The sequence below is a fragment of the Artibeus jamaicensis genome, unplaced genomic scaffold (genome assembly GCF_021234435.1).
Source record: "Artibeus jamaicensis isolate MK-2021 breed Jamaican fruit bat unplaced genomic scaffold, CSHL_Jam_final contig_867, whole genome shotgun sequence".
In the NCBI taxonomy this organism is placed as follows: domain Eukaryota; kingdom Metazoa; phylum Chordata; class Mammalia; order Chiroptera; family Phyllostomidae; genus Artibeus; species Artibeus jamaicensis.
The window spans coordinates 9,132,379-9,159,747 of NW_026521995.1; the positions used below are offsets into that span (position 1 = coordinate 9,132,379).

Below are 27,369 nucleotides of genomic sequence, written 5' to 3' on the forward strand. Positions count from 1 at the left end.
CTTTCCCCACCACTGTACCCCCTTTTTAAAATCATAATAATTGTCATGACTATGGGATTTTTGTTCTTTTTTTGTCACTATTGTTGCTGCTGCTGCTATGTGGGAATAAGAAGAGAATTCTTATGTGAGAGATCTGACTCCTCCTAAAGGTTATATAGTTCAATGATACACCACTTAACAACAGGGACACATTCTAGCCCTGGCTGGTGTAGCTCTGTGGATTGAGTGCGGGCCTGCGAACCAAAGGATTGAGGTTTGATTCCCAGTCAAGGCACATGCCTGGGTTGCAGGCCAGTTCCCAGCAGGGGACACACAAGAGACAACCATACATTGATATTTCTCTCCCTCTCTCCTTCCCTTCCCCTCTAAAGATAAATAAATAAAATCTTTTTTAAAAGAGGTACTGTGTGAACTGTTAAAAAAAACAAAGGGAGACATTCTGAAGACTGTGTTGTTAGGCAATTTCGCTGTTGTGCAAACATCATAGAGTGCACTCACACAAACCTAACCTAGGTTAGGTTTGACCTGCTGGACACCTAGGCTGTGTGGTACAGCCCCATGAGATATGCAGTCCATTGAAATGTTCTTAAATGGCACATGACTGTAATCTCAGACATTAGCATTGAAATTGAATCTAAAAAGTTACAGAAACAGAGATTATGCTACATGTAAGTAGAACCATGTTATGATATAGGAATGAGAATGAAACACTTCATGTATAGGCTCACGTGGTACAGGAAGTGAAATCTAAGCGCTGCATGAGTTTGCTCCATAACTGAATCTACAGTGTAGTTGAGCTGCTGAGTAACTTAATTTCATTATACTCTGGTAAAATTTTAACCACATAAATTAACCACTTTCCAACCTAAAGTTTTCCAAATCCTGAAATACTTTATGAAAAAATTTTACAAAATTGACACATAAGCACCTGTGTATACAAAGAAACCCATTTTCACATCGTCTTTTCTTCCTTTAGCGTCTTCCTCCCCAGGGCAGGTTTCTCAGGGTGGGGCTTTCTGTGTGTTGACCTGCTGCTAAATCCTCAGCACCCAGGAGAAGGTTCTCAACACATATTTGTGCAGTAACTGTACTTTTCTATTTTATTAGAGAAGTCTTCGCATGAAGGAAAAATAAAATTGACTATTAAATTGCCTGAGCATCCTCTATGACACATGAGGATCAACGGCTATTAGACCAAGAACCACTTCCCAGCAAGAACACAATCTGGGATTTAGTCAGAACTCAACCATGTGGCTTACATGCTAAACTAAATTTACAGAATTTAACCTAAGCTTCTCCTCTTGTGTCCAAGGATTACCTAGTATATTACACAGAATACGTGTGTGGGGGTGTTTATCTTAAGGAAATACATTTTATATACTTTTATATTCCTGTTTATTTTCAATTATATTAAATGAAAATGAATCAATTTATGTAGTACCTTTTGCAATAATTAGCCCCCAGGGGCTGTTGGCAGAGACAACCTTTCTGAGCTAGCTGGCCAGTGGGTGAGGAGCAAACATAAGACAAAGCTGGGTGTGGGGGCTGGTGGGAACTCTAAGAAAGACTCTAGCCTTGCCCTTCCTCTTCAGAGGACAGAAATTGTAATTCTGACCCAGAGTTTAAGGGAAAAAAAGAATACTCCAGACCAGGGCTACCTACAATTCTACAATTCTTATGAATATAAGTAGAAATGATTAAAAAATAAAACAAGCATTCAGTATCTACACTTGCCTTATGAAAAAGATAATGCAATTTTCTTCTTCTCTCACTGTTTAAAGGGCTCACTGCCACTGTAAACAATGGTGGCATCATAACGGCAACTTCCACTTTAGAATGCTTTACCTGTGACCGATAGTATTCATAGTGTTGCATAAGCTTTTAAATCCCAAAATGCATCAGATTAATGGAAATGTGGCTTTAAATATCATTTTACCCAGAAACGCAGGACATTTAAAAGTGTATGTAGTGCAAATAGTTATTAAAGCATAGAAGATAGAAAGGAGTTTTAATTCAGAGTCAAAACCTGTTTTCTAATTATGGGGGTAAGGGGGAGAAAGAAGATTTCTGAGCAGTTTTTCCCCCAGATTTTAATTTTCTTGTATAGCATTTTATTCTTTCTAGAATTAATAATTGCCTTGATTTATGTGCACATATAATATATATTATATATATTACATATATAATATATATCAAGAATAAGGAGCTGATATAAATATCTGTGGAGCTTCCTATCTGTGGAGATTTCTCTCCCACGGCTTTGGATCTTCTTGCTCAGATGTGGACTTGATGTCCAGGCTGCTGTGCACCTGTCATTCTGAAACATTCTTTCACTGACTCTTGGGAATTTCCTTAGTCTCCTAAATTCTCTATTTCCTGTATCTCAAGTCTTCCTTTTTCTTCATTTACTTCCTCTTCTTTGTGGAGCAGATTCTCTGGTAGTTTCCTGAGAAAGAGTAAACATAGCAGGTAAAATTTTGGAGCCCTTGAATATCAACATAATCAATAAACTATCAGAAGTAATAATTTTCTGGGTATAATGTTTTAGACTGGAAATAACTTTTAAAAGACGTTTATCTATTGCCATCTAGTTTCCTGTATTATTGGGAAGTTTGACGCTATTTGACACCTGAACTTTTCAGGTAGTTTTAGTTCGCTTGTTTGTCCTTTTGGAGAAACTTTTAGGACCATTTCTTCTTTTTGATGTTTCTAAATTTCACTTGCAGTGGGTCTTTTCTTGTTGGTTATGCTAGCCCCTTTCAATCTGGAAACCTTTTCTAAAAGTCCTAATCTTTTAATTTTGGGGCTTTTTTGGAATTACATGTTAATACTTTCCCCCATTTTCTCTGTTCTCTTTAGGACTTGCAAATAATTTCAGTTTCTAATCACATCTTTATAGAGCTGTATAAATCCTCAGGCTCATTTATGGCAGGTGGCTTCATGACTCCCTATCGTTTTGGAGAAAGAGCATGGGGGAAAATATCAAGTGGAAATCTAAAGAATGATTTATCTTTTCCCTACTCAGTTTTTCTATATAAATTTTGCTTTTATAATCTATCTTTAAAGTGAAGAATTTCTTCTGGTTTTACTTACTTTTATTGTTAGCTGTTAATGCTTTTAAATCACAACAGTGTTAATGACATCATGATTATAAATAGTAATGGCTCCCATTATGCCTATTATCGTGCCTCAGGTTTCTCATTGTAAAAGTAGGACCACAGTAGAGTCTATCCTTTAATATCATTGTGAATATTAAATGAGTTGTAGCTCATAAAGTGCTTAGACCAAATACTGTATATAGTAAGTGCTCAATAAATAATACTTATTTTTATATCACTCTTTATGATCCAGGTTGTGTAAAACCAGCATAATCCCCATTTTACAGATGAGGAAACTGAGACTCAGAAAGGTTAAGTTACTTGAACATGGTGACACACATAGCAAGGACATAAACACACACATAAAAGGACAGACATGGCAAGTGGCAGAGCTGGAACCAGCTTGTCTGGCTCTAAAGTCCATGCTTTTTCTATTCTGTACACTACTAATGAAGGCATCTGTCTTTCCTTCCATGTGCTTTTTTTCTACCCCTGGATACAACCCACTCAGCCATTCTAAAGTACGATAGTGTGCAAGGTCAATATTAGATCGGCAAACACCAGAGGCTTTGGTCTCCCTTGAACTCCTCAGAACCACAGAAAATACTCTGTCCAGACACATTAAATACTCACGGGGAGGCAGAGTGGGACAATTCGTTTTCCACATGTGATATTCCATGACATTATGGGAAGGTGAGGATTTGCTTCAGTTAAGGCTGTGATGATTTTCAGTTGGTGCACTGAGGGCCCGTACATTAAAACAGCAAGACATGGTATCCTCTCTTGAAGGAGTAAACAATTGGCTATTCGTGTTCCTTATGACACTTTTTCAAAAGAAAATGTTCCATTTGTGATGGTACAGGCAATAAATACATTTTCCAAGTCAGTCACACAAAACTTCAGTTCCTTGAAGCTCTCCTGAAATATCCCCACAGTGTGGCCAAAAGCTGTCTCAGACCTTGTGCTGACAGAGCTCTGTCCTGTGCCAAGGAGTGTGGGATGCTCAACAGAGCTGGCTACAATAGGTTTCACCTCTAATTTTGGAACTGAAAAATGTCCTTTTATTTTTTACAAACTTGGACACACTTTTGGACAGGCCCATGGCATTAGACAAGTTTTGAACTAGATATAACATAAATTATCTTGAGTTGAAAAGGATCATTGCCTTTCTCATTATTTAAAAACCTCTTAAAATTCTTAACAAATGCAAAAAAGAACAAACACTGAGGGGGGTGGTGGGTCGCAGTATTCTTATGGTCCTGAGCATGTGTCCTTGAAAGGGAAATGCCCAGGACAAACAATTTCTGATATTGAGACTATGGATATACGAGTCCTTTTCTTGTTGAAAATCCAGTTCCTTGAATGGCACACAGACACGGACAACAGTGGTGCTGGCCAGAGGGAGGGGTGGGGCTGGGCAGAGAGGGACAGAGCTTGAGGGGGGTAGGGGTGTGTTGACACTGTTGCACGCCTATAAGTTCACATCTGTAGTGCCAATAGCAATGAAGTTAAAAACAAAAATGTAAAGTATAAAAAGAATAGAAAAGGAAATCCAGTTCCTTAGAACTGCTTCCATATTTTTTATAAAAAGATTCTTTTTTATTTTTAGAGAGAGGGGGGAGAGAAACAACAACGCTAGCTGCCTCTCGCACTCCCCGCCCCTGGGGACCTGGCCCCCAACCAGCCAGGGCGGTTTTCATGTTTCTGACACGAATGAAATACCTAAGAGTCTGGAAGCTAAAGAATCAGGCTGAAATAGAGCATATCATCTCCGCGATGTATTCTAACTCTTCTTGTCTTTTAAGGTTTACAATAATGAGAATAGATCAGCCAGGTTAAATAATTGGGTCTTTGCCCTGGCTGGTGTGGCTCAGTGGATTGAGCTCTGGCCTGCAAACCGAAGGGTCACCAGTTCGATCCCCAGTCAGGGCACATGCCTGGGTTGTGGGCCAGGTCCCCTGTAGAGGCCACATAAGAGGCAACCGCACATTGATGTTTCTCTCCCTCTCTTTCTTCCTCTCTTCCCCTCTCTCTAAAAATAAATTTAAAAAATATTTTTAAAAATTTAAAAAATGTGTTGAAGACTTCGATGTAAAACTTCTAGAAGAAAACATAGGAAGTAAACTATTTCAGATCAGTTTGAGTAATATCCTTTTGTATGCGTCCCCTTGAGCAAGGGAAACAAGAGCAAAAATAAACTATGTATGTTTAGTAATAAGGAAACATATACATTTCGTGATCTGGGAACTGGCAGAGATGGGCAGATCTGTTGGCAGAAAGAGCAGTGCGGGGGCATGGAAGACGCCACTGCCGCGGTGGACCTGGGGGGAGTGGTGCTGCAGCCCTGCAGTGCTGCATTTGTGAAGATCCGTCCTGGTGGTGGTGCAGGCATTTACCCTCTGAACTGCAGGAAATGCCTGCAGGAAATGCCTCTAGATTTTTTATTTTGTTATCATAGTATTATAGCAGGTCTAGGTGACAGTAACCTCTACACATCATTTTTTATGGACCTCAGGATTTCTCTGCCCCATTCCCTTCCCTGCCAAATGAGGGACAGTAGAGAGGCAAGGAAGCAGGCGATTTGGAAAAAGGAAAGTGAGTGCTTAAAAGTCCAAAATAACCTTTCCAGAAGGCCTAAGCCAGGGAGCAAAGCCTGTAGTGATCGTGTCTCGTTGTCACCTCCCCACTGGCCCTGCTGCTCTTGGATGAATGCAGAAGGAAGACAGGCCCTGAGGACTGGGGCCACACTATGAACACTGTGCATCATACAAGTTCATGACACTCAGATCTCCATGTCAGCCCCTTGCTCCCTGTGAGGTCCAGGCAAATCATGTGAACTATCTGGGCTTCTGCGTATTAAAGCAGTAACATCCTAAGTTCCTTTCACTTCTCACATCCTATGACTCTTTTCTATTATTCTTTCTGTGATTCTTTTACTCTTTGGGTCTGGAATTAGTCTGGTCGATCCAAGAAAGCATCTGGTTCTACAAGACACACAGATGACAGTCTGAGAGCCAGCAGCCACCCATCATCATCCTTAATCCCTTTTGTCAGTTCCAGGTGGTGTGTACTACCCCCAGGACAATTTGTCCCTCTCAGCCAGCTGGAGTAGCACTGCCTTAGAACACAGAAGATGGATATTTTCACCTTGACCTTATATCTCCCTTCTTGGCATATCTTCATTATCCCCATCTCTTCCAACCATTACCCACCTTCTTCTTTCCCACCCAAGGGGTAAGCAGAATTAATGACAAATAGAGGGAGATCTTCAGGCAAACCCTTTTTACTATAATTTATTAAATTACACAATAGTTTTTCAAGTCTCTGTGACCTAAATTCGGAAAAACTGGCTGAGTCCCTTACAGGAAAATATAATACTAGGAAAAATACAATCTCAAAGGTAGGCAGGAGGGATAAAAAAGAGATTTCCATGTCCGATTCTAAATTTCAAATAATCATTTCAGTTTTAATTGTAGAGCAAATAACCATTATTTATTGAACATTTTCTGCAAATAACAGTTTGTTAAGGCGTTTGGGGATAAATTATTTGGTGAATGTATTTAACTCACTTTCTACTGGAAATTCACATTAGAACAACTATTTTAAGTACAATGAAATGCCATTTTAATCATTTTATATAATATTTTAGTGATAGATAGCTACTTTAAATTTACATGCTAGCTATGTGAATGGCCTTAAGTGATTTTTTATTATTGTAAATGAAAGAACGATAAGTAGTTTGACATATCAGTGTAAGTGCGATGCAGGCATACCATTTATAGTTTATTAAACTAAAAGAATGCTGATCAATCTTTGTATTTAAAATAACATCCACCAGGGAAAGAAATTGATTTGCTAAAAGAAAAAATAATTTTTTAGAGTTAGAATTAACTCTGTAAATACTTAACTTTAGTAAGTAAGCTGGTGGTAAGAATACAAAATTGCAGTTGCTAACAAGTAGTTTAACCTTGAAAAATAACTGCCCCCGTGGAGCTGATGGGGTGAGATGCAATGGACTCTGTGGGATTCCCTCGCATGTGGACTGGCAAGTGCTCCTTGTTTATGCTCCTCTGCCATAAACAAGACTGACTTGACAGTAGTTTAAGCTCTGAAATTCCAAGTTTGCTTATTGACATCTAGACTCTACACTCTATTTCTTTGGTTTTGCATACAAAAAGCTTTTCACTGAAGTATTAATGTCAGACCTGACATCAAAGTAAAACTGATTTAGCCATGAACAATCAGCACAACTTTTTAAAAATCTTATTTGTGAAATGTCTGTTTATCTTTTTTGCTGTTAAAATTTGACCTAGGTCTTTCATTGCAATGACTAGATGATGAGTTAAAGAAGATTTTCGAGACATTAATTTTTTATTAAGGTATAATTGATAAACATATGTTAGTTTTAAGTGTGCAGCATAATGATTCAATATTTGTATATGTTGCTAAATGTTCACCACAGTAAGTCTAGGTATCATCCATTGCTCTATGTAGTCACAGAGATTTTTTTCCCTTGGGATGAAAACTTTCAAGATTGACTCTTCTAGCAACTTCCACATGTGCAGTACAGTATTGCTGACTGTAGTCACCATGCTTGGCCATTACATCTCTTGATTGATTTATTTTATAACAGAACTGTGTGCTCTTTGACCCCTTTCATTCATTTCTCCCACCCCCTACCCCTCTACTTCTGACAATCACCAGTCTGTTCTCTGTATCTATGACCTTGTTTTTGGGGGGTAGGCAAGGAATTCCAAATGTAATGGAGATCATACAGTATTTGTCTTTCTATCTGACTTACTTAATCTAGGATAATACTCTCTGGGTCCATCTACACTGTCACAAATGGCAACATTTCATTGTTTTTGTGATATATATATATATATATATATATATATATATATATATATATATATGGAGTATTTTATGGCCGAGTATATATATTGGAATATTATATATAATACACACATATCACATTTTTAGTTCATTCATCTACCAATGGACACTTAGGTTGTTTTCATATTTTGGCTATTATAAATAATGTTTTCATTTTCTTTGGATACATACCCAGAGGTGGAATAGCTGGGTCATAGGGTGCTTCTATGTTAAATTTTCTGAGGAACCTCCACACTGTTTTCCATAGTGGATGCACAAGTTTACATCCCCACCCCCGTGCACAAGGCTTCCCTTTTCTCTACATCCTTGCCAGCACTTATTTCTTCTCTTTCGATATAGTCATACTCACAGGTGTGAGGTGGTGTTTCACGGTGGTTGTGATTTGCATTGCCCTGATGATTATTTATGTTATGCTGCTTTTCTTGTACCTGGTGGCCATCTGTATGTCTCTTTGGAAAAATGTTTATTCAGTTTCTCTACCCATTGTTTAATCTGATTATTTGTGTTTTTTTTCTTATTGAGCTGTGCAACATTTGAAAGTAATTATATGTTTCACACAGCTAATTTTTCCAAGGAATGCAGGACAGATTTATGAATTGTTGTGACCAGGTTTTGTCAGCATGGAATCAGCTCTGTTTCAGTGGGGACGCAAACTCTTTGATTCATATTGGTTATCTTTTATGAACACATATTTCCAGTTCATTGTTATAGCAATGTTTAACCTGGTTTTGAAGTTGGTAACTTTTCTTGGAAAGGAAAAAGTACAAATTTGGATGTAAAATTAGTTTAACTGGTTAATCTGTATTTTATCTTTGATTATATTATTTTACTGTAATAATAATTCTTTAATTATAATATATAATAATACTTATATTAATAATAATAGTACAATCATAACTCTGTAATACTTTAAAAACAAAAAATAAAGTGTTATTATATAGGTGTTATCTTTAAGAGTCACTCAATTTTCTGCATTTTTTACATTATCGACTTTACTTTCAGGCATATTATGATGTATCAAGGCCAAATCTGGCAGAATATATTTAATCTGATATCATTGAAAAAAATAAATGTTATGTGGGTTTTGAAGTTTTAAATAATTTCTCTGAGGGCAAACATTATACACAGATGGAATTCACTCATCCATTTATTCAATATTCATCCCAGTAAATTGCTACTGAAAGTTTATTCAACATACACCACTAAACTAAATTGTGGTGAGGTTACAAAGATGAATAAAAAATAACCCCTGCTTTATGGGGAGTTCATTTGTTAGGCTAATTACTTAGCTGCTGTAACAAAGAGATCCAAAATTCAGAGGCTTAAATAGGATAGAAAAGTGTTTATTTCCCCTGTAGTAATTCAAAGGTAAGTGTATGCAGGGCGACAGGGTGCTCTGCCACCTTAAAGCTGTGGTTTTCACGATTGCTCAAGTCATCGGGAAAGAAATTCAGGACAACTTGTTGTTAAGAAGGTAACAAGGATTCCACCTATTTTATTTCTGCCCACCTCTCACTGAGGTGAATTTAATTTTGCAGCCACCCCTGGGGAATGTAGTCTCTCACCAGTCAGTGGGTGTACAACCAGAATTCAGGGGACTCCATACTGACGAGAAGGGGAACTCGGCAATTGAAGGGATCAAAATATTAATACGTGCAACAACATGGCTGAATCTCACAATTATTAAGTTAAGTAGAAAAAGTTGATCACAGAAGATTACGAACTGTGTCATTTCACATGTATGAAACTCTGGGAAAGGCAAGAAAGGGAGTAGCAGGTCAGTGGCTGCCTGGGGCAGCAGGATCCTGTGGAAGTGTTCAACGGGAATGGCACAAAGAAGCTTTTGGGGTGATGGAAATGTTCCAGATCTTGACCGTGGTTACATGACCATACACAATGACCAAAATTCATAATGCTCACACCTGAAGTGAGGGGATTGTTGTTGCTACTGCTGCCATTGATACTAGTGCCTTGGGTGGGAATCAGAATTCCGAGGGAGTAAAGAAACAAAAGTCGCTGGCTAAAGTTGGAGTTGTTGAACCAAAAAAAACTAACATTCCTTTATTTTGTTTGAATTACTTTTTATTTAAAGAAATGAAGAATATATGTATTTATTAAGATAATTCAAATGAATGGTATACAAACAACCCCAAAGCTTAGCAGATTAACTGAGAAATAAACTTAATAAAAGATTTACTTCTCATTTATGTCATGGTCCCACCAGTTGGTTTGCTCTTTCTTCTTCTAGCAGCAACTAAGGATCTAGCTTCTTTCATCTTATAGCTCCACTGCCTCCCAGGGCCTTGGAATCCTTTGGGATCTTGGGATCATCTGCTGAACCTCTGTAGCCAACAGGGCCAGGTCTAGAAGTGGCGTACCCAGTGCGGCCCACATTCCAGTAGCCAGAATGAGTCATGGGACTGTACTCGGAAGGGTGTCTGGATATGTGGTCTTCCTGCATACCCGGAGCAGGAGTGAAATGTTTAGTGAACATGCAGCGTGGTGTCTGTCACAGTACAACTACTGGGGGGTGGGCGTGAGAGGGAGGTGGGGAGGGCTGTGGGGGTGGGCTGGGATGGGAGTAAAAGACAACACTGTACATGAACAACAATTAAAATTAAAAATTTTTAAAAGTACAACTAGATATAAAGAAAGTGAAAAAAGTTGTCCTTGATTCCAATCTGGAAACACCTAAGAGTCTGATTTATTTTCTTCTAGTATTTTTATCTATGCATTTTTAACATTTTATTATCCATGGCTTGTACATATAATCTGTATACTTATGTTTCAGTAAATCTTACTAAATACTTTTCTATTATTAAAAAGCTCAAGTCCTGCCCTGACCAGGTGAGTCAGTTGTGTGGGCGGCGTCCCACAAAGTGAAGGGTCACCAGTTTGATTCCCCATCAGGACATATGCCTTGGTTGCAGGTTTGGTCCCCAGTCAGGGCACATGCAGGAGGCAACTGGTTGATGTTTCTCTCTCACATCAATGTTTGTCTCCCACTCTTTTCTCCCTCCCTTCACCTCTCTATAAAAATAAATAAAATATTTAAAAAAGTTCAAATCCTGTCTCTGCAATATACTAGTTGGGTGAATTTTGGAAAGCTTCTAGGCCTTAGGTTGTTTAATTTAGAAAATGATGACATAACCAATACTTAGTCAACAAGTTATTGTGAGGACTCAGTGACATAATTCACATAGAGTGCATAGCATGGGGCCAGACACACAGTAGGAATCTAATTTTGAATTATTCTATTTAACTGAATTTTCTGCCTAGTTTTTTTGTATGAAGAGCACAGTAATTTAATCATTGCCATTTTATGTGTTAACGTTTGATCGAACAAGTTCTTTATCATGTTTTATATTCATAAAATAATTAAACACTATTTGTGATGGTTTATTCCTCCAAATGGACTACAGAATATTTTTCCTATAAAGAAAAAGTATGTCTTACCCTGGCTTTTTGGGAAAGTAGAAACCAAGACAAAGGACTTCAACTTATTAGGGAGTGCAACCCCAGCAGGCACTGTGAAAGTCAAGGCGAGTGAAGCAAGGAAGGAGAGTGAGCCAATACCAGGTATTACCTCGTTCTCTGCTGCTCTGTGCAATTGCTTGCTCAGTCCCACAGTGCTGTCCTCTGAGGTATATAAACAGCATTTCAAGCCAGTAATCCAGGGGAGGAAAGGGGAAGATTTTCCCCATGGACTTCATATCTCATTGGTTAAGGTTTCACCCAACTGGGAGTCCATCCCACACACTTTGGGCTGGAATGTGACTCGGTGGCACCCAGCAGGTCCCATGGTGGTCATGCCTGGGTATCAGACAGAAGCCCTCCACAGGGGCCAGGCAAAGGCGACACAGGACAGTTGGTGAAAATGGAACTGGAAGAGAGCCTAAGAGGGTGTAACTTTGAAATAAGTCACCCTATTGTTTATTCTGGAACATAGCATTAATGTTTGCAAAAAAGAGCTATCCTATTTATTTCTAAAGGCATGCTTTTCTGTTCTGTTTGATTTGCTCCCATTAGTATCAAAGTAATAAAAAACTATATTATAAAGCATGGAAGGAGGTAGCTCAACTTAATGAAGAAATGCTCCCACCTGATAAGCCACAAGTCTGTGTGGTAGCCTGGTGCATTTAAAGAGGAAAGGCAGGCAAATTGGTTCTATTTTTAAAGTAAAAAAGATTGGCTACCACCTTAGGAAAAAGAGCCTCCCTCATTCATTCCCTGACAAAAAAGCCTGGACATTGGAGAATCAGTGAGCAGCCTCTAGCCTCACCCAAGTCACGCCTGGTCCGCCTCGGGCAACTTTTCTCTTCCCACATATTTATTAAGGCTCCTCGGAGCTGCTTCCTTAGCTGTAAGTTACTCTTGTCAAAAAAAAAAAAACTTTGTGAACGGCACGGCATGGACCTTCTCCAAACTAACCCTTTTGTCTCTTCTCTGCACCGCCCCCCAAATTTAAACTTTTCCTGGACCAGAAATAATATCCTGGGCATTGTAAGCATTTTCAGCGCGCATAGAGAGGGACTTGGCCCCATCTTTTGACAAGTTCTGAGAATTAGTTATAGGTGATCATTTTGCATTTAAGAGAATAGACTATGTTCAAAGGACTCTTAATGAGAGCAGGTGGAGAGTTTCTAGTTGTGATTCTATCTACAAGGGATCTAATATATGCGACCCATCTCAGCTCTTTTTCATGATTATTTTGGGACAATGAGTTTGGGTTGGTCCTCATCTAACCACTGAACTGCTGCACATCCTTTGGAGGTATTTCTCTATGCTCCTCAATGTCCAGATGTACTAGTGTTATTATATGATATCAGATTTCTCCACAAAATGCCATAGCCATTGGCTGTCCATTTGTGTGCACCAACATTCTTACTTACTGTACTTAGTCCATTTTGTAGTAGTTAGTGACCTTCACCAGAACTTCAGCGTTCTTGGCAGGCATTTCCCCTTAGCCACAGAGGAACCCTGTATTCCTCTGGATTCAAGAGATGGGAATGCAACGGCAGCAGCTGATGATACAAAAATAACTAGGAGCAAAATAGACATCAAATTCAAAAATACTGAGAAAGAATTTTCAGCAGAAGCAGTTCTTTTTTGACACTGACATTCTGTAGGATTCAGTGATAAGTTGACTACCAATGGTTATTTTGAATAGGAAAAAGGACTGTGTGTATATTGACATGTTATTTCATATTTCAATACAGATGATAGAATTCTGAGTATAGATTTTACTCTTAAACTCATGTGGGTGATTTATATAGTATGTCAAAATAGGTGGATATAATGAGAATAGAACAGAGACTTCTAATATACTTCCATTTTCACCCAGACACAAATAAAACTTTAGGATTTCACAAAATAATGAATCTAGTGGGTGGATGATGTCAGCACCTAAGTTTCTGTTAATACTTTCCAAGGGTGCTTTTAATAATGTTTTAAAAATGTTCCACTGATTGGAAGGCCGAAGGTTATCGAGATACACAATGTCTTTGAGTGAGCATTCCACAAAAATGAGCATCTCCCCTGGCAGAGAGTGTTCTTTCTTCGGCATTCCTGGCTGACAAGCCACATTTCTTCAGTTATGTGTTCTGTTACAAGATGCCTAGTCAGTCCCACCCAAAAGCATTAACACTGTTCTATTACCATAAAAGTCTGCCCTATGAGTGTTATTTAAAAAAACCCAAAACAAATGGACTGCATTAGAACAAATAGCAGCCTTCCCTCCTGGATGGAAGAAAACACACTTAACCTTCTTGTTGCCGGAGTTTCCGCCTTCCCACGGGAATGGAGACATCCTCCAGTGCAGAGAGATTTCCATGATCTTTGTTTTTACTTTCTCCCAAAGGTATTGTAATGCATAAAAATCTTACATTTAAACCTGTCTTTGAGATCAGGGAGAAATGTTTAAACATTTATGCATTCATCAGAGATGTATTTATAAGACTGTTGATTTTGGGACACCCAACTCTTGCATTTAAACTGCTGAAATGAGTCATGTTTGTGGGAGGTAATTACTACCAGAAAGTACAACTAACTTGTAAGTTTCTCTTTAAAATGTCCACTCACATCTACAATTACTGTAAATAACAGGCTACCAGGACTCTTGCCCTGTTGTACAGCTGTATATATTTATTATGAGTGCATTAGTATACCCAAACATACTTTTGTCACAGAGGGTTTTTTTTTAGGATAAATGAATCCCTTTATTAAAGTATCAGTATAGATTTCCAAGAATGTAGGATTGAAAAAATGTAATTTCAAGGTCTCCCTTCCAGTGTAGGGAACAAAAGAACAGCTGGCTCAAAAGAGAAATAATAGATTCCAGTTGGCGGAAAATATGTACATTTGGTTTGTACCTCATTAAAGAATGGATCCAATCCACTGAAATTAGAGCAGGTGCTACTTCTTTGACAACTCAGTGCCTTTTTCAGGCTGATGTTGTGTCCTCCTGGGAGGCTCCCTGGTTCTCAGTGATTGATGAAACCTACACCTGTCTCACTTGTGGCAGAGTGAGTAGCTTCTTTGGGCCATAATGCCAGAGTTCTGAGAACATCCAGCAATTGAAACATCCATGACCCCATCTTCACCTGCCAGTGCCTAAGGTCTCACAGATAAATTGTCTAGAAAGCTGGTATTGCAGAAAGGAGAAGGAGTAAAGGGCATTTGTTATCTGGAGTCAGATTAAACAAGGGACTGCCACAGCAGAGGATAGGGAAAGCATCGGAAGGGAAGGCTGGACTTTCCATAGACAGAGCAGCTACTTGATGGTTTTACCCTGCCATAGCCTTAACCTGCCTTTTTCTTAACCTTGCTTAGCATACTCAGCCATGATATCAAGGCCTCCTGGTCTTCCCTAGAGCTCCCCTGACTCCTGAGTCAGACACATACTCTTCTGTGTGGGTCTGAAAGTTAACAAACTGAATAAATCATGTCTCCTTAGGCAACCTACGACTCAGTTGCCTTCATGGACCTGTTCACATTCATACATCTGTCACTCCTTTAGTCATATTTATTCAATAACCATTTACTGAGTACTCTCTGTGTCAGTTGTGCTAGGTGCTGGAATACATCTGTGAACATCACCCAGACTCTGTCTTTGAAGATCATACTGCTTGGTTGGAGAAATGACTGTGAAAAGTGGCAATTTCAAAACTGTATGATAAATGTTAGATACAGGTAAGTGGGTGTTATGGGGCACATCAGAAATGTGTCCTACATGATCTTGGGGAGCAGAAAACACTTAACTATGAGTGCCTAGGTTTAAGTGAAGACCTAAAGGAAAATAGGAAAGGGGCAGGAGGCTTAAGGGGGAGCAAGAGTCTGTGTGGGAGAAAAGGAACACACCAAAGCCTGTGAAGAATAAGGTGTAGTTCAGAGAAGTGAGAGAGTTCACAACGGATAGAGCAGGGAGCAGAAAATCATAGCATGATTACAGAGAGGCTCACCCTGGAGACCAAAACATGAAGGACCTTGTCTGCCAGGTGAAGGAGTTTGGATGTAATTGGGATCTCTCCAAGGGTGTACCCTGTATACTGTGTTTTCATTAGAGTAGCCATCTACCAGATTTTTCACTTTTTCGTATGCTTGCCTCTAAGCATCCAGACTTAATCCTGAATGTATTGGTAAACTCTCAACCTTTCTTACTCTGTCTTTCTGTAATTAGTTGAAACTGGGACCAGAACAAGTTCATGTCTCTGACTGCATTGCCTAGTTTGTTCTACCATCTTTAGTCACACACTCCACTCCTCAATCTCTATTGTCATTCAGGCCCACAACTTAACTACAATGCTCCTATTTGACATATTTTTATTATAATGTCTTTCTTGCTTAATTTTTAACTCAAATTGAGATCTGTAACATATAAAACTGTATGAACTTACACTCAATGAATATTTACTATGTGCAAGGAAGTGTCCCAGGGATACAGTAATGACCAACAAAGACTGAGCCCCCACCTTTATGGAGTTGACATTTTAGGGGAAGACAGATAAAGGAGCGATAAATACATCAGCTAGTCATAACTGTTGTGTAGAAAATTGATATGAGATAATTGTTGGAAACTTAAGGAAATAAGGGCTGTTGGAGAGTGTCATTTAACTGTAGGATTATAATATACATGTATATACACAACAGAATGAGTACATGCTGCTGTACTGTAAGCATGCGTCAAGTTTTTTAATGACTTCAGGATTCAAAAGAGAATTCACATAACTAGTTTGAAATCATAGTCTTGGATAGTAATGTGATTGTCACTTATAAATTTCAGATTTCAAGAATTTTTATGATTTTTAGTTTATTAAATTCTGTGTGATTATGTTTTTAGCCTTACAGTATAACATTGAGTAAATGGGATTGTGCAGTAATCTTATCATCTAAATGCCCTGGTTTATAAATAATGTGACACATTTTTGACTTATGATTGGCTTTAATAAAAATAATAGTTAAGCACTTCACTTTATATTCGTCTTAATTTTCATTGGAATGATGGAAAAATATTAGCACAGCCTTATAGGCAGTAGCAGGGACTTTGACAGGGAGTGACACAAGTTCTCCAATATCTGCCAAATGGGAGTGACAGATGAGGGGATGGAGGAGTCATGTTTGAAGAAAGAGGAGTTGAGCCTTCCCAGAACTGTAGGGTAGCGTGAGTCCTCATTAAAAGTACACTAGTCACAAGTAAAGATTAATTATTAAACATAGCCAACCATAGAATGTATAAAATAATAGAACCTAAAAGCTGCATATATGAGTTGCTCTGTAGCCTTATTTCAGAATCTGTCGCATATTTACTACATGATTTGTTCTCTCCTGCAATATCATAGAATATACCTTTGCTTGCAAATAATCTGGCCTAGTCATTTTTCTATTATTAAAACACAAAATTAATATGCTTGATCTAACAGTTTTATATAGAAGGCTAAACCCCTCCTGAATAGAAAATACATTTATTTTTAAAAAACCAGGGACTCTTTTTTCAAATATTGATTATGTGTTAAATAATAAGTGAAACAATAAATTTTAAAGACTTGTTAACATATAGGATAATTCTCTAATCAGAGAATAAAGTTAAGTTAGAGATCCACGATGTAAAAATAGGAAAAACATAGCTGGAAGATTACATAACACAGGGAGGTTGAAGAAGCAATCACAGCAGAGATTACATTTATCAGTGCACATACTACATAATCAGCTCCAGTATTAAAAATGAGGTAGCGATTGGATTAAAAAGCTAGAAAAAGAGCATAAAATGAATCCAAAAAATGTAAAATAAAATAGAAATTAAGTAAAAAATACAGGAACAGTAGAGGGTATAAATGAAACTAAAAACTAGTAACTTGAAAAAATGAATAAAAAAGAACAATCAAGAAAAAGACAAGCTCTGACTGATGTGGCAGAGTTAGTTGGGCATCATTTCTCATAGCAAAGGGCCACAGGTTCCAGTCCCAGTCATGGCATAGGGCTAGGTCATGGGTTCAGTTCCTTGTCAGGGCACATACAAGAGGCAATTGATCATCAGTGTTTCTCACATCAATGTTTCTCTCCCTCTCTTTCTCTCTTCCTTTTCCTCTCTAAAAATAAATACAATCTTAAAAAAAAGAAAAATACAAAAGGCACAGATTTATATTATTAGCATCCAAATAAGGGGCTTACTACAGAGAATTGTTAAACTATAAATAATAACTAAGAACAAACTTATGTCCAAAATGTAAATATTTAGTTAAAAATTTTCTTTAAGAAATTCTGGCCATGGTGGAGGCATAGGTAGATACACATTGCTTCTTTGCACAACCTAAAGAGAGAAAACAACAAACTTAAAAACAAAAAATAACCAGAACTGCCAGAAAATTGAACTGTATGGAAGTCTGACAACCAAGGAGTTAAAGAAGAAACATTCATTCAGACTGGTAGGAGGGGCAGAGATGGGCAGCCAGGGAGGAGAGGATATAAGGCAGGGCAGCAGCTGGCCAACCAAGTGGCCCCACATTTCTGTGCAGATAAACTGGGAGGAATAACTGGGGAGTGAGACAGACCATGCAACCCACGGCTCCAGACCATGCAACCCACTTCCCTACACTGGAGTGTAGGGAAATAAAGCTTCAAAACCTCTGGCCATAAAATATTGTGGGCATTGCAGTGGTGGGAGAAACTCCCAGTCTCACAGGATAGCTCACTGGGGAGACCCACAGCATCCTAGAACATACACAAAAGCACCCACTTGGGGAATCAGTACCAGAAGGGTCCAATTTGCTTGTGGGTAGTAGAGGAAGTGACTGAAAGCCAGCTGAGAGCTGAGCAAGCTTCATTGTTCCCTCTCATACCCCTCCCCCACATATAGCACCACAACCAGGTTATGTGGGTTGCCCTGCCCGGACAAATACCTAAGACTCTGCCCCTTACAACATAACAGGCACACCAAGACAAAACAAAAGCCCAAATGAAAGAACAGATCAAAACTCCAAAAACAGGGCTAAGTGAAGAAGAGATAGCCAATCTAACATATTCATAGTTCAAAACACTAATAATCAGGGTGCTCACAGAAATGGTTGAGTATAGTCGCAAAATAGAGGAAAAAGTAAAGGCTATGCAAAGTGAAAAAAAATACACAGGAAACCAACAGTGAAGGAAAAGAAACTGTGACTCAAATCAACAATTTAGAACAAAAGGAAGAAATAAACATTCAGCCAGAACAGAAAGAAAAAACAAGAATTAAAAAAAAAATGAGGAGAGGCTTAGGAACCTCCAGGACAACTTTAAATGCTCCAATATCTGAATCACAAGGATGCCAGAAGGAGAAGGGGAAGAGCGAGAAATTAAGAACTTATTTGAAAACATAATGAAGAAGAACCTCCCTAATCTGGCAAAGAAAATAGACTTCCAGGAAGTCCAGGAAGCTCAGAGAGTCCCAAAGAAGTTGGATCCAAGGAAGCACACACCAAGGCACATCATAATTACATTACCCAAGATTAAAGCTAAGGAGAGAATCTTAAAAGCACACACCAAGGCACATCATAATTACATTACCCAAGATTAAAGCTAAGGAGAGAATCTTAAAAGCAGCAAGAAAAAAGGAGACAGATACCTACCAAGGAGTTCCCATAAGACTATCAGCTGATTTCTCAAAAGAGACCTTGCAGACAAGAAGGAGCTGGAAAGAAGTATTTGAAGTCATGAAGGGCAAGGACCTATATCTAAGATTACTCTATCCAGCAAAGCTATTTTTTAGAATGGAAGGGCAGGTAAAGTGCTTCCCAGATAAGGTCAAGTAAAAGGAGTTCATCATCATCAAGCCCTTATCATATGAAATGTTAAAGGGACTTATCTAAGAAAAAGAAGATAAAAAATATGAACAGTAAAATGACAACAAACTGACAACTACCAACTATTGAGCCTAAAACAAAACAAAAACAAACAAAGCAAATAACTAGACCAGGAACAGAATCATAGAAATGGAGATCATATGAAGGATTATCAGTGGGGTGAGGAGGGGGATGAATGGGGGAAAAGATGCAGGGAATAAGAACCATAAATGATAGGTATAAAATAGACAGGGGGAGGTTAAGAATAGGATAGGAAATGAAGAAGCCAAAGAACTTATATATAAACCCATGGACGTGAACTAAATGGGGGGATGCAGGTGGGAGAGGGTTGCAGGGCAGAGGGTAATAAAGGAGAGAAAATGTGACAGCTGTAATAGTATAATCAATAATATATATTTTTGAAAGTTTTAATTACAAAAATTAACTGAATAAAAAATTGGACCAGATAAATAGTTTAATAGTCATTGAAGAGCCTGAAGCAGTAGTCAAAACTTCCTTCCCCATGAAAGAGACACCAGGTTCTGATGATATTATAGCTGAGTATTATTTCTTTAAGGTACAAATAATCTCCAATTTATACACATTATTTCAGGGAATTGGAAAGGAGGGAAAGCCATGTAGCTCGTTTTAAAACCTAGTGTACTCTCGAAATCAGGGGAAATGTAAGAAAACTATAGATTCATTTCATTGATGAACACAAAGATAAAACATTCAAAACAAAATAGTAGCAAAGCAAACTCAGCAGTGTTTATGTTCAAGTCTGGTCCATCTCAGGAGTGGAGGATGGTTTCAGGAGGAATTCCAAGTTTCTTCATATAATATACTACATTAAGGGAGTGATGGGGAGAAAATGCAGACAACTGTAATTGAACAACAATAATTTTAAAAATACTCGATATCAAACTATTATAAGGCCAATTTAATCAAAAGGCAATGGTACAGGCATGAGAACTGACACATAGACCAATGGAGTGGATTAATGAGCCTGGAAATAAACCCAAGGACCTATGGCCAATTAATATTTGACAAAGTGGGCAGAAGCATAAAATGGACTAAAAAGAGCATCTTCAACAAATGGTGTTGGGAGAGCTGGAAAGCTACATGCAAAAAAGTGAAAGTAGATCACCAACTTACACCATACACAAAAATAAATTCAAGGTGGATAAAAGACTTAAATATAAGTTGTGACACCATAAAAGTCCTAGAGGAGAACATAGGCAGGAAAATCTCAGATATTCTATGCAGCCATATTTTCACTGATATGTCCCCTAGAGCAAAGAAAGAATAAGCCAATGGGGTGTCATCAAAATAAGTAGTACAAAGATTAGAAAGAAAGACAGGAGGCATATTTATATATCTATATTACCTGGGAAATAATAGTATTTCCAGTAATGAACCAATTTAAAATTCTAAAACTAATTTGAAATATGGTCTAATTTTTTTGGATACAAACTCAGCATAATCAATAACATTGTTAATAATACATTAGAAAAACAATGTATTGATTAAAAAAACTTTGGGTAGTGACAGTGAAAACTATAGTTTACATAAGGATAAGTCCGACAAATTGTGCAAGATAATTAGAAAGAAAATAAAGAAAACAAAAACCATATTTGGGGATTGTAAAATGGCAGTTGTCTCCCAGTTAATCAATACATTCAATTTAAAATTCAATTCTACTTAAAATATCACCAGAATTATATCTAGAACTTGACAAGTGTCCTCAACATTCATATGGTAAAGGACAGGATAACCAAGAAATCTTTAAAGAATAACTAGATGGGGAAGAGAGCAATACTTTTGTGAAATTATAATGATTAGTACAGTTTGATTTTGGCACAGATGTAGACAAGGCGCCCAGTGGGTAGAACGCAGAGCTCAGTCCCAGAGCTCATGCATTAATGGAAACTTAATATTTGTGAAGGGTTGCACTGCTGATCAGTAGGGAAATAAAATGGTGGTGGAAAAATTAGTTATCTGTATGGAAAATAATAAACTTTACTTCTTACTTTATTTTCCAGGCTAGATTAAAAACTAAATATGTAGAGCAGCATTTTAAAAATTTACAAGATAGCATAAAAATATCCTTAAAATCTGAGGGAGGAGAGAGAGTTCTAAAACACTATACAAAAACTATTAAGGAAATGATTGATAAATTGGACTCTTTTCAAATACTAAACTTTTCTATTAAAACAATACTATACATAAAGATAAAACACAGACTGAAGGATAATATTTACAATGCATATAGCTGACAAAGTGCTGACTGCCTAAAATTAGAGAAAGAAATAGCTCAACAAAAATAATAGGCAGCATAGAAATATGAAACAGACTGACAGTGACCAGAGGGGAGAGGAAAAGGGGATAATGGTGGAAAGAGGGGGAAGGGACCAGTCAAAGAACATGTATGAATGACTATGAATGACCCATGGACATGGACCAGTGTGGGAATTGACTGTGGGAGCAGGGAGTGGGTTGGGCAGAGAAGGGCAAAGCAGGGGGAGGTAGGAATTGGAACACCTATAATAGAATAAAAACTTAAAAATCTTTTTAAAATAATAGGCAAAGGGTTTTCTTTGGTAGGAAGAGGGAAAGATGAATAAACAGAGTACAGTGGAATTTTAGAGCAGTGAAAATACTGTGTATAACACCATAATGATGGATACATGTTATTATACATTTGTCCAAACTCATAGAATGTACAACACCAAAAGTGAACCATAATGTAAGCTATGGATGCTGGGTGATAATGTAGGATCAATATAGATTCAACAGTTGTAATGAATATGCTAGTTTGGGTGGGTGGGTGGGGGTGTTAATAATGAATGTGTGGTGCATGGTAAATCTCTGTTCCTTTGTCTCAATTTTGCTGTGAACCTTACTGCTCTAAAAAAATTAAGTTTTTATTTTTTAACATAAGCAAAGGTATATGAGATAGTAATTTAGAGAAAAGAATTGCCTAATGACCAAGAAAGATGAAAAATTGTTCAACTTTTACTAGTAATCAGAGAAATGCAAGATAAAAAATAAGTTGCCATTTAATATCATGAGATTAGAAACGTATTTAAAGTCTGACAATACCAAATAGTGACTTGAAACTGAAGCAAGGAGAAGTTTCAAATATTTCTGTTGGAAATGTTAATTAACACAAAATATTTTGGGAATAATTTGACGATGTCTAGTAGAGTTCACACTCCGGTGTCCCAGCCCTCCATCCCGAGATGCGGAGCCCTCCTAGAGGAACTATTGCAGACTGCCACACAGCACACTCATATAGAAATGTTCATTTAGCAGTGCTAGTGATGGTAAAAATCTGAAAATTACCTGAATTTTCATCAATAGAAGAATGGATAAGGAGATCATGATGCAAGCAAGCAAAAATGAACGAAATAAATTGGGCCCTGGCCAGGTGGTTCAGTTGGTTGGAATGTACTCCTGTGCATCAAAATGTTGCAGGTTCAATCCCCAGTCTGGACACATATGGGAAGCAACTGATATGCTTCTCTCTCTCTCTCTCTCTCTCATCAATAAAAAACATATCCTCATATGAACATTAGGAAATAATAATAATTAAAAATAAATAAACTGGAACTGCAGGTATCAACATGGATTCATCTCAAAAACATAATGTAGAAGGAAGAACATGCAGGATAAAAGCTGTAGGATGATTACATAGAATATAGTACCATTTATGTGAAGCCTATAATCCTTCAAAAACAATGACATATACTATTATGGGGTAAACATGTAGTAAAGTTCAAAAACTTCCATGAGAGAGATAAACACCAAATTATTGACAGCACCAATTGTTAGGAGAGAGAGGTGAATAGGATCCAGGAAGCTTAGAAAAATGCAGATCAATTATGGTAATATGCCCAAATTTGATAAAGTATATGGTACAGGTGTGTTTTCTATTTTAATTTGTGTACTTCTCTATGTCCATTTATTCAAAATTATTATCTAGCATGTGCTACACTGTGTTAGGATGAGGGACAGAGCCCTGAACAACAACAAAAATGTCCAGCCTCGTGAACTTATATTCTAGAGAGTACTTGAAGTATAGTTTTATTTTTAAAAGGGGGAAAAAAGAGAAAGAGAAAGATGAAGAAGCACATGCAACTTTTTTTGAGAAAGGGTGGTTGGAATTGTGTAGGTTCCAGTTGTTTAGTAATGTATCAGGTAAATGATTTTCTGTAGTGAGAGTCAACTGCCTGATTGCAAGTAAGTAAGAAAGAAGCAACTGGGTTGGTTCAAAGTTGAATGAAGTTCCACCATGTAGGGAAGTGTTTTTAAAAAGCAAAGACACAGATAGGATTCTGGGAAGATGGCAGAGTAGGAAGCACCAATAATCTGTCTTCCCACCTAGACAACAATTGCCCTGGCAGAATCTGTTTGATACAACTATTTTGGAACTTTGAAATCTAGCAACTTCCAGGGAAAGGCTTGGAAAGTAAATTGTGGTTAAATTCAGTCAATTTCAGTTCATAGCATGGCATCAGCTACCCACGCTCCACCTTCCTGCCCACCACATCCTACCGTCCCTGGCAAGCAGCTATGCTCCAGTTCCTAGAGCAGCTTGAGTAGCTTGAGAAGCTTTCAGGAGCCAAAGTGGGCAATACTGGAGACCTGTGCTCTGACTGTTGCTTGCTGCTTGTGATCACAGAGGTGCCAGCAAAGGGGCCAGGCAGCCATTGTTGCAAGCTAGTCCCTCTTTGACCAAAGTCACCTCCAGAACATTTAAAGAGCCAGTTCCTCCTCTCATTTTATTTTTTTCTCTTTTTCCCTTTTTGGAAGCCAGACATTAAAGACCGTAATATTCAAAATCAACTGTGTAGGTATGGGGACGCTTAGAAAGTTAACACACATACCCAGAAAAAGGTGCAGACCCAGAAAAGTTCCAAGATGGGGTAGGGGAAACTCTGATTTCCAGAGTTACCACATAGTTAGATGCACATGTCAAGTTTTGAACAACAAATCACAAGGCACACAAAGAAACAGGAAAGCATCACTCATTCAAAGGGAAAAAAACCCAAAAACAGTCCCGGAGAAACACCAGATGGTAGACGTGCTAGAGAAACATTTAAAACAACTATCTTAGATATGCTGAGAGAACTAAAGGAGAAAGTCAACAAAACAAGTGGAAATATCAATAAAAATACATAAAATGCAGAAAAAAGAATAGAAATTCTGGATGACACATGGAAGCAACACAAGTGTCCAGGTAAGCAAAGTGTGGTGTATACATACCATGGACTATTACTGGATCTTAAAAACAAAGAAAATTCTGACACATGCTACAACGTGGATGGACCTTACTAAGCCATATTATGATAGTGTTACTATCATAAGGAGGTTCAGTGTTACTTTTCTTGCTCAGGGGTTTTTAAAGACATTGATAGTTTCAGTGTGATTTTTTCCTTATTTTCTAAACTGCATTTCTATTCCCACCGAAGGCATGCCTCTTTGTATTTGTTACTACAGTATTTTAAAAAGTGTTTGCAGTATTTCTTTAACAATATTTAGCATTTCTTGTGTACTAGCCAAAATGTTGGTGTTTTGTATGGATCGTTAGTTCAGCATTCCTTAATTCTTACTGTTATTTGTCATGATTGTGTTTACACAACCAAGTATGTACTGCATGAAAACATTATGACCTTTTTCTCTTAGTTTAAATAAACTCCAAGGTAACCGGAGCAAAAACATAATAAGCCAGTCACAAAAAGACAAATACTATATGATTCCACTTATAAAATACCTAGAGTGCTCATCATCATAGAGGTGGAAAGTAGAATAGTGATTGCCAGAGACAAGCAGGAGGAGAAGATGGAGGGTTAGTTTTTAATGGGCACAGTGTTTCAGTTTTGCAAGGTGGGAAGGGTTCAAGGAATAGATAGTGGTAATAGTTGCACGATGTCACGAAGGTACGTAACACTATTGCATTGTATTTAAAAATAGGTGGTGAAGGGTTGGGTTTTTTCTTCATATTTTAAACAGTTGAAATGTAGGGGAAAAAAGCAAAGGTACAGGGCCAAGGGAGTTTAGAATATTTGCAGAATAGTTGAAAAAGATTAGGAGAAAGCAGAGAAATCAGTGGACAGGAAGTTCCATTGAGGCTACAGAAAAGAAATGGTAGTGGGCTTACCTGAGCGGTTAAGCTAGAACAAAACGCTGTTGGAGGGGTTTGAACTGGTGATGGTTTTGGAGTGGAGAATGTTCAACACTTAACAATACATCCTGGATGTTTTCCCATTTGAAAAGTCTTGGTTCTATCTCATGCATTTTAACATAGCATTCCATTTTATAGGTGTGTCATAAATTAGTTAAACAATAATTTACTGGAATCATTATTTTAAATTATAGTAATATGTTTATTATTTGAATTAATAAATTATGGTCCTTACAGAAATCCTCACTCAGAAGTTTCTGACCTTGTTGAGACCAGGAGAAGAAAAGAAGCCCAAAGTTTCCAGAGAAACTCAAGACCAAATCTACTAACCAATGCGCTCTCGAAGGAGGGGAAACAACCTCGAATTGGACAGCCTGGAATTCCTCTGTGCCCTCAGCCAGGTTACACTCACTTGCCCATTAGTGTATATGAATTCCTTAGTTAATGCAACAAAACTTACTGGGTTGCTTTTATGTGAAAAGAATGTATCAGGAACTGAACATGTAAAAACATGCTCAAATATAGAAGACATTATTATAGTGCATAAATTATAGAAGGGCATACATTATTATAATGCAAAGTTAAAGCAGAGGCAGATTTAGCATGGAGTGAGTGATGCTCAAGCGTCATGCCCCTCACTTACGTGGGCCACTTCCAGCACTCTGGGAGACGCTGTGAACATAATTCTGTGGTCATACATTTTTGTAAAATTTGCAAAAGTGAGACTAAAAGAAAAGGCCTCAGTTAGTTCAACTGTCTCTTTTCCCTCTTAGTTTCCCCCTGTTGGCATGGCTATGGCTATTTTTGAGATGTAGCAAAAGAAAACCTGTATTGAAAATACACTCAGAGGAGTTTTTTGAAATGTATGGATGGATTTTAGAATGAACAGATTACCAGCTCTCCGGGTGGAGGAGTGGTCTCTAGAAATGTCTCACCACCCCCAGAGCTGACTCATTGTGTTTTAATGGCACGAGGGTACAGAACGGAGGTTTTATCAAGATAAAAACATGCCCTGTGGCACTCAGGACAGGACTTGGGTGGGTACTAGAGGGGACACAAGGCTTGGAGTGTATAAAGTCAAAAGACAGTCTGTAGAAAATTATTTTAGTCAGACGAGGACAACTGTAAAGAAAAGGCTTAATTCTTGACAGTGCCTACTCAAGACAGATCTTTCTGAAGTCAGAAATACTCTCAGTAACACAACATAAATAGTTATACAATTATGCATGCACCGTACATTTTTTTCTTTTCATTGGTAATTACACAAAAACACAGTGTGTCAGGTGCCTAGGGACAACCTAGTGGCAGCACTACAAAGAGTGAGTTTGTGCATATGTAAAGATGTATGTTTTATTTATTTCAATTACCAACTGTAAAATAATTGTGACCAACCATTAAAGAGGAGAGACTGAATTATCTTTCAATTTTCTTTATAGAAAATATTATAATTAATTCCAATAGGAAGTTACTTAATGAAAACGTTATTTTCCTAGATTTTGTAATATTTGTTGTATTCATCAACTTGTCAAAACTTGATTTTGTTGTGATTTATTTATTCTAAATCAATATTAATGTTCATATGTAATTTTGTATTAATCCCTTCTCTCATTTTTCCTAAAGAGGTCCCCCATAGTGTTTAAACTTTAGGCCTTACTGAACCTGGTTCCTTCTCTGTACAATATAATGAGTGATAAGACAGAAACATAAGAGGGGCTAAGGAAGTTCTGAAAAGGAAGAAGTTATTAATGATGATCAGGGAAGGCTTTTGTCTAAGCTCTGATCAAATGGAAGAATTTGAATTCAAAGGCATGGCAAATGGCATTCTAAATGAAGACAGGAGTTCTTCATAGCTTTTTAATAATCTCTCTTCTGGATG

At 37.7% G+C, this 27,369-nt stretch overlaps 1 long non-coding RNA gene across 2 annotated transcripts in view; it reads left to right on the forward strand.

Moving 5' to 3' along the window:
• LOC119063899 (uncharacterized) overlaps positions 1-26,892 on the forward strand; it is a 66,140-nt gene extending 39,248 nt beyond the window's left edge. For both annotated transcript variants that reach the window (XR_005085271.2, XR_005085270.2), the window contains 2 exons: positions 15,057-15,185; positions 25,731-26,892. This is a non-coding gene — a long non-coding RNA (uncharacterized LOC119063899). The remainder of the gene's footprint in view (positions 1-15,056; positions 15,186-25,730) is intronic.
• The last annotated feature ends 477 nt before the right edge of the window (positions 26,893-27,369 follow it).